The sequence below is a fragment of the Bidens hawaiensis genome, unplaced genomic scaffold, assembly GCF_021521415.1.
Source record: "Bidens hawaiensis isolate Kalapana, Puna unplaced genomic scaffold, B.hawaiensis_p1.1 tig00010382_1, whole genome shotgun sequence".
NCBI classification, from domain to species: Eukaryota; Viridiplantae; Streptophyta; class Magnoliopsida; order Asterales; family Asteraceae; genus Bidens; species Bidens hawaiensis.
In genome coordinates, this window is record NW_027491787.1 from 191,437 (window position 1) to 200,028 (window position 8,592).

The 8,592-nt window shown below is 35.2% G+C and overlaps 1 pseudogene across 1 annotated transcript; it reads left to right on the plus strand.

Moving 5' to 3' along the window:
• The first annotated feature begins 901 nt into the window (after positions 1 to 901).
• LOC143534942 (DNA-directed RNA polymerase II subunit RPB2-like) lies at positions 902 to 8,284 on the plus strand (annotated as a pseudogene). Its single transcript, XR_013135630.1, has 23 exons — positions 902 to 1,199; positions 2,805 to 3,026; positions 3,104 to 3,394; positions 3,491 to 3,688; positions 3,771 to 3,835; positions 3,967 to 4,053; positions 4,159 to 4,279; positions 4,363 to 4,407; positions 4,487 to 4,624; positions 4,731 to 4,803; positions 4,937 to 5,013; positions 5,086 to 5,193; positions 5,285 to 5,401; positions 5,510 to 5,665; positions 5,781 to 5,885; positions 5,961 to 6,086; positions 6,160 to 6,237; positions 6,334 to 6,429; positions 6,525 to 6,640; positions 6,727 to 6,796; positions 6,885 to 6,938; positions 7,020 to 7,463; positions 7,600 to 8,284. The product of XR_013135630.1 is annotated as a DNA-directed RNA polymerase II subunit RPB2-like (transcript).
• Positions 8,285 to 8,592: the final 308 nt, after the last annotated feature.

Here is an 8,592-nt window from a genome sequence, read left to right on the forward strand (position 1 = left end):
ATTTGTTTTGTTTCTATGTTTAAATTCTGAATGTTTGAATGTATTTGCTGCTACAGTTTATTTTATCACAGTATCAATGTGAATAACGATTTTTACCGAGAAAAAGTTTAGGGTCTTGCATCACTAATATTTTATCCTAATTATTATGGGTGAATAACCATTTTTACCGGGAAAAAGTTTGACGATTACTATTCATTTTGCTATATACCAATGGTTGAATGCCATTCAACGTTGTGTGTTATAGCATACGTCATACAAAATTGACATCATTTCATTACTATTCAAAGTCATGCAATTACGACTTTACAGGCCGAACACAACGTTCAAGTCTAACTAACAACAAGTTTCAAATTTACCCGTCTAACCCAAACACGACCCATATACCTGTCCGTACTCTATCACCATTACATCTAGGTGTGCAAACGAGCTGAGCTGCTCGCGAGCTACTTGAGATCGGCTCGTTAACAAAGCTCGATCGAGCCAGAGCCAAAAAATAAACTCGTTTAATAAACGAGCCCGAAATCAAGTTTCACTTATCAAGCTCGATCCGGCCTGCAAACCTTAACGAGCCTGTCATATATATAATTTTTTAAAATATATATATATTTAATAATTATTAATTTACATATATAATGCTATGCGAAAATAGATAAAAATATATAAAAATAGTTATAGTTATATAAAATATAATTAATAATAGTAAACGAGTCGAGCTTGAGTTTAAAAATCTACTCATGAGCCAAGCTTAAACTTTAAAAATAGAGTTTAAAATAAGTTGAAGCTCTTTGTAAGTTAAACGAGCCAAGCTCGAGGTAGCAGCCTGTACCGCCATTCTCAATAAACCCCACTATTAACATCCAGCCGTCTACACACATCTTCCACTTCTAACAAACTCCAATACAACTACTGGATACTTGATCTAAGTTAGGGTTTCTAAACATCAATCAGTTAACCAATCAATGGATTTGGAAGAAGAGTACGATCAAGGATATGATGATGACGAAGAAGATATTACTCAAGAGGATGCTTGGGCGGTTATCAGTTCGTACTTCGAAGAGAAAGGCCTCGTTCGTCAACAGCTCGATTCGTTCGATGAGTTTATCCAGAATACTATGCAGGAGATTGTAGATGAGTCTGCGGATATCGAGATTCGGCCCGAATCGCAGCATAATCCCGGTCACCAGCCTGATTTTGCAGAGGTTTGTGGTTAGTTAGGGTTTTGAGTTTGGTTAGTTGGAATTAGTAGTGGTATAATTGTAATTGATACGTGGCAGTGATGGCTTATTATTATTGTTAGTGGTATTGTTAGTGTTATTGTTATTATTCATTAGTGATGATTTTAGGGTTTAACAGTGGTATGTAAGGCCTGTAGTTGATTTAACTTTAACCGAACATGAATACTAACATATAATTGAGCAATTTTATGTGTTTGTGTTGGTTTATTAAGAGAATGGGCTTTTTCATGTTCGTTCGATTAAATCCTGGACTATTAGTTCACTAACAGAAATGGACATAAACAAAGAGAAACGAACACAAATGAGCATAATTGACCAAAAGGTTCCGTTTTGACCAGAAGTTGTTTACGATCGGTTGATGAGTGGTATAATGCTATAGACATGTGGCAGTATTGGTTTATTGTTCGTTAAAAATAAAATTTTAGTCTTTATAGGATTTAACAGTTAACACTAGGTATACAAGCTAGCAAAGCTATGAAACAAGTATAATTCAATACTTTACACTTGCATAGCTTATAATGTGAATGTCTTATCATGATTCATGACCAGTTCACCTCTAAACTTAGGTTTTCATTAGTTTATACTTTATATGAATTTGGTCATGTACTTGCTGTTTGGAACTTGGATTGAGTTGTCACACTAATTTTACATAGTCACCGTCCTGGTTTTAAAGTGCGCGCATAATATGCGTGTCATATGATGCGGCGATGAGTTTGTATTGTATGATGCAATTCCATGATGCGCACATCATGTGATATGGCTCAATTCAATTGCATGTGTGAAGCGACACCTTATGCTGTTGACTAGTATTTTAATACATCGGATTATGGATTCCATTGGATTTGAGTTTTTTTTTTCTTTTTTCTTTTTATAATTCTGATTGGACAAATCTGATCATTGATTATAGACCACTTAATTGAACAAATTTAACAAAAGATGATAAAAATATCTTGTATTTTAGTGTTTAAAAGTTAACAAGTTAAAAAAATGTTCATAAATGATTTTGTAGTACTTTTTTGATAATGAAAGCCTTGCATACGTGATGCGCACACTTTGCGCATTGTGCATCACACATCGGATTCTGGGATCAAAACGCACTGCCACCGGTCGCCATATCGCTTTTTAAAACCAAGGTCACGATTGAGTCATAAGTCATTGACCCCCATGTACCCAAAACCATCAGTACGAGTTTTATAACTGTCCACACTAGATTTTGGATTTAAAACACTTTGGGAGGTATCTATGATCATTCAAATCCATTGTTGACCCTATTTGGTCACCAATTAACAAAAGTCATAATTTAGGAATTGGGTCTCGTTTTAAAATTTGGTGGATTTGGTTTGTTGACTGAAATTACGATTTAAAAAGTTACAAATTAACTAGTTCTTGGATTACATCCAAGACACTTTCAGTGATGATTATAATCAGTTATTAGTGTATAAAAGTATAAAACTCACTTTTCATCAAAACTCCTCAATTATGAATATGCAACATCAATTTTGTTGTAGTTATCAAATTTGACATGTAACTGCTTATATATCTGATATATTCATCTTAATTCTCCTGCAAACTATCTATAAAATCAGCTTTGGTCAGATTTATCTGAGTAAACCCATGATGACCGAATCGGACGGTGAAACCGCCACGTTGTTTCCAAAGGCAGCAAGGCTGAGAAACCTAACATATTCTGCACCATTATACGTCGATGTAACAAAACGCGCTATAAAGAAAGGGCATGATGGTGAAGAAGTCACAGAAACTCAGGATTTTGCTAAAGTTTTCATTGGAAAGGTACTTAAAAGTGAAATAATTTGTATTTTACAGTGCCAATGTGGATTTATCTAACCATCTTTTATCAAACATTTCAGGTTCCTATAATGCTACGGTCTAGTTACTGTACGTTATTTCAGAATTCTGAAAAGGATTTAACCGAGCTTGGAGAGTGCCCTTATGATCAAGGTGGATATTTTATAATAAATGGAAGTGAAAAAGTGCTAATTGCTCAAGAGAAAATGAGCACCAATCATGTTTATGTATTTAAAAAGAGACAACCGAACAAATATGCTTATGTGGGAGAAGTTCGCTCAATGGCAGAATCTCAGAACAGACCACCTAGTACCATGTTTGTCCGGATGCTTTCTCTGGCTAGTGCCAAAGGGGTATGATGATATATTAATCCTGAAATAATATCTTTGATTAGTCGATATATTTTAGGCAGTATCATCCTGTTTATTCTTTGTTTTCTGCACTTGCAGGGCTCTTCGGGTCAATATATTAGGGCTACACTTCCATACATTCGAACTGAGATTCCTATTATTATTGTGTTTCGAGCACTGGGATTTGTTGCTGATAAAGATATATTAGAACATATTTGTTATGATTTTGCTGATACTCAAATGATGGAGTTGCTGCGGCCTTCGTTAGAAGAAGCATTTGTTATACAAAATCAGCAAGTACGTTTTTGCTTCTTTTATTTGTGTAAACAGTTTCCTGATCGTCATGTATAATAGTTATGATGTTTCTCTCTAATTGCAGGTAGCATTGGATTACATTGGTAAAAGAGGTGCTACTGTTGGTGTCACAAAAGAGAAGAGAATTATGTATTTTGTTAATAGTGTCTTAAGTAAATTAAGTATGTTTCTTGTCCATAGTGTCATAGGTAATGAGGTTCTCATAAGTATCACACGTATATATGTGTATGTATGTGTGTTGTAACCTTTTTAATTTGCAGGTATGCCCGTGATATTCTTCAAAAAGAAATGCTTCCTCATGTGGGAGTTGAAGAGTACTGTGAAACAAAAAAAACTTACTACTTTGGGTAATCTTATTCGTTTTCATACGTGCTGGCTTTTGATATCATCTGTTATTACTCTTTTTTTGTTTATATTTATAAAATCAATTGATGTTTCTTTACTCTCATCAGATATATTATTCATCGTCTTTTGTTATGTGCTCTTGGTCGGAGGGCTGAGGATGATAGGGATCATTATGGCAATAAGAGACTTGATCTTGCTGGTCCTTTGCTAGGTGGCTTATTTAGAATGGTGGGTTTAATTTATTTATTTTTAGTTTTAACACTTACTAAATATTAGTATTTATCAAGTTGTTGCCTCTTGTATGAATGCAGCTCTTTAGAAAGTTAACAAGAGATGTAAGAGGATACGTGCAAAAGGTAATTACAAATTTAATATTTTAAATGCATATTGATATCACTTCATATTTTATATTAGAATCTTGTTGTCAATTTGCAGTGTGTGGACAATGGGAAAGATGTTAATCTGCAATTTGCAATCAAAGCAAAAACAATTACCAGCGGCCTTAAATACTCCCTTGCTACTGGAAATTGGGGGCAAGCGAATGCAGCCGGAACAAGGGCTGGTGTTTCACAGGTCTGGTTGTTTAGCGTTGCCTTTTGTTGTTATTACTTTAATGCCATTCAAGGAGACGGTTGGTTAAATTTCTTTTTATCAAATGTATTATTTATGAAACTTGCAGGTGTTGAATCGTTTGACATATGCATCTACTCTGTCACATTTAAGAAGATTAAACTCTCCAATTGGGCGTGAAGGTGAGTTTTTTTAATTATTTTATTTGGATTTTTGATAATCTGGGATATCATAGATTGCTACCTTTTGTTTTGTTTTCTTGCTCGATATTTGTTTCGCCTAGGGTTCTAATCAAGTTTTGATACGTGTAAACAGGAAAATTGGCAAAACCAAGACAGCTGCACAACTCACAATGGGGAATGATGTGCCCTGCAGAAACCCCTGAAGGACAGGTCAGTATATATCTATATCTATTGTATGTATTTGTTATACATATAAGCAATCTTATCTGGCTGTTATTATAGGCATGTGGGCTGGTGAAAAACCTTGCTTTGATGGTTTACATTACTGTCGGGTGAGCCGCATACCCAATTCTGGAATTTTTGGAAGAATGGGGTACAGAAAATTTTGAGGTAAACATAATTAAGCATTTTCAAATAATTAATGTTCCCATCTTTTTCTCCCTTTTTATAATATTTGTTACACCTATAACTTCTGTTTTAGGAAATTTCTCCTGCTGTCATCCCACAAGGTACAAAAATCTTTGTGAATGGTCTGTGGGTGGGAATTCATCGTGATCCCGACATGTTGGTTAGGACTCTGAGGAGATTAAGAAGACGAGTGAGTATTTATATTAATAATCTTATCAGTTATCACTCATTGGTCAATGATTTGTGCACATTTAGGTCAAAGCTAAATCTTTGATATTTATCATTTTAAACTTTTCAGGTTGATGTGAACACTGAAGTTGGAGTTGTTCGTGATATTCGTTTGAAAGAACTTCGAATCTATACTGATTATGGCCGTTGCAGTCGCCCACTTTTCATTGTTGAGAAGCAAAGACTTTTAATAAAAAAGAAAGACATCCAAAAGCTGCAACTAAGGGTATAATTAGAAACTTCTTGTTTGTAGCTCATAGACTTATAGTTTCCTGTCTTATAAAGTTATAACTTGATTTTATAATTAGTAACTTTATGTTTGTTTCTGTTATTTTTTACAGGAAACCCCTGAAGATGGTGGCTGGCATGATCTTGTGTCTAATGGTTTCATTGAGTATATTGATACAGAAGAAGAAGAGACTACTATGATTTCCATGACCATCAATGTAAGTTTATGAATTAAAAATGGACTTACTGTTTAGTTTATTTGTTCAATAATTGTATATTTTTAATTTGTGAAGGATCTTGTAAGCGCGAGGCTAAATCCAGACGAGTCTTATTCTGACACCTATACACATTATGAAATTCATCCATCATTGATCTTGGGTGTTTGTGCATCCATCATACCATTTCCTGATCACAATCAGGTACGTTTTTACATCAAAACTGTAATTTACTTTGCACAATGATATTTTTTTTTATTATGTTTTGTGTAAACAGTCCCCACGTAATACATATCAGTCAGCCATGGGTAAACAAGCTATGGGGATTTATGTCACCAATTTTCAATTCCGTATGGTATGTAACAAGTAACAACTAACAAAATTTTTCTTTCTACAAAAATATATGTCATGTTATTTTCTTACTGTTTTGTTGCAATTATGTTTGTTTTAGGATACACTGGCGTATGTTTTCTACTATCCTCAAAAACCACTTGTGACTACTCGTGCAATGGAGCACTTGCATTTCAGACAACTTCCAGCTGGCATTGTAAATATATTAAATTTATATAAGATTGCATTGTTTTTTTTATTATTGTTCAACCACAAAATCGTCTCTTGAGTTTCTATTATTTTATTTTTTAGAATGCAATTGTGGCAATTTCTTGTTATTCTGGATATAACCAAGAAGATTCGGTTATTATGAACCAATCATCAATCGATCGTGGTTTCTTCAGATCCCTTTTCTTCCGATCATACAGGTGCGCTTGGTTACCCAAATTGACTTTTCTGTTTTGTAAAGGTGTTTGGTCTCTTTATAAGTAATATATGCATACGTTTTATATAGGGATGAAGAAAAGAAGATGGGGACACTAGTGAAAGAAGATTTTGGTCGCCCCGATAGATCTAATACCATGGTAACCGTCATTTTTTGCTACCTGTTACTGATGTGCCCGTTTTGCCACCTATTAAGACTGTTATTTTACTTTTCCTTTGTTTTTACAGGGTATGAGGCATGGTTCGTATGATAAATTGGATGACGACGGTCTAGCTCCCCCTGTGAGTGGTCACTTTTATTTATCGTAGATGCAAAATTCTTTCTTAGCGTATTCGTATCTTTATATAATGTTTAAATTGTAGGGAACAAGAGTTGGAGGTGAAGATGTGATAATTGGAAAAACAACACCCATCGCTCAGGACGATGTGCAGGGTCAAGCTTCGCGTTACACTCGTCGTGATCACAGCACGAGCTTACGTCATAGCGAAAACGGAATGGTTGACCAGGTACTGCTGACTACCAATGCTGACGGGTTAAGGTTTGTTAAAGTGCGGGTTCGATCTGTGAGAATACCCCAAATTGGAGATAAGTTTAGTAGTAGACACGGTCAAAAAGGAACCGTCGGTATGACTTACACGCAAGAAGACATGCCATGGACCGTTGAAGGTATCACCCCTGATATTATAGTCAACCCACACGCTATCCCGTCCCGTATGACCATTGGTCAACTTATCGAGTGTATCATGGGGAAAGTCGCTGCTCATATGGGCAAGGAAGGAGACGCTACTCCCTTCACCGATGTTACTGTAAGCAATTGTATTATTAATTTATTGTTATTGTTATTGTTATTGTTATTGTTGTTATTATTGTTATTGTTATTGTTATTGTTGTTAATTATTATTATTATTATTATAACTGATTTAAAAATCAATGACGTGGCAGGTGGATAATATTAGTAGGGCGCTACATAAGTGTGGTTACCAGATGCGTGGGTTCGAGACCATGTACAACGGTCACACGGGCCGTCGGCTTCCGGCTATGATATTCCTGGGACCCACATACTACCAAAGGTTAAAGCATATGGTGGACGGCAAGATCCACTCACGTGGACGAGGTCCGGTTCAGATTCTGACTCGACAGCCAGCTGAGGGACGGTCACGTGACGGTGGGCTTAGGTTCGGTGAGATGGAACGTGACTGCATGATTGCTCACGGTGCTGCTCACTTTCTTAAAGAACGACTGTTTGACCAAAGCGATGCGTATCGGGTCCATGTTTGTGAGAAGTGTGGGTTGATCGCAGTTGCTAATCTCAAAAAGAATTCTTTCGAGTGCCGAGGGTGCAAGAACAAGACAGATATTGTTCAGGTGCATATCCCGTACGCGTGTAAACTGTTGTTTCAAGAACTTATGTCCATGGCGATTGCGCCGAGAATGCTTACTAAAGATATTAAACAAGCAAAAGACAGCAAGAAGAAAGGTGGTGCTTAAGTTAAGACTATACACTTACAGAAGTCTGTTAACTTTGTATTTGTGGAATTTAAGTTTTATTTGACTTGCTTTGCTATGTATTAATAATAATTAAAATGATATAATCGTTTATGCTAAATTGGTTTGTAGGAATAATATTATTTGGATGTATTTTTGCTTGATGATATGAATTTTCTTTTGTTTTGTAATGGGTTGCATTAAATATTAATTGTGAAAAAATAGTTATGGTAAGAACGATCCAAAAAATTGTCTAACTATGGGTTAGACATCTAAACACATGGTCAAAGAGATGTGTTAGACATTCAAATACATTGTCAAATATGTGTTACGCATTCAAACACATGGTAAAAAATGTGTTTACGCATTCAAACACATGGTAAAAAATGTGTTTAACCTCTTGTTTAATTTTTTAATATTATATTATCATAACTAATTTTACTTATATTT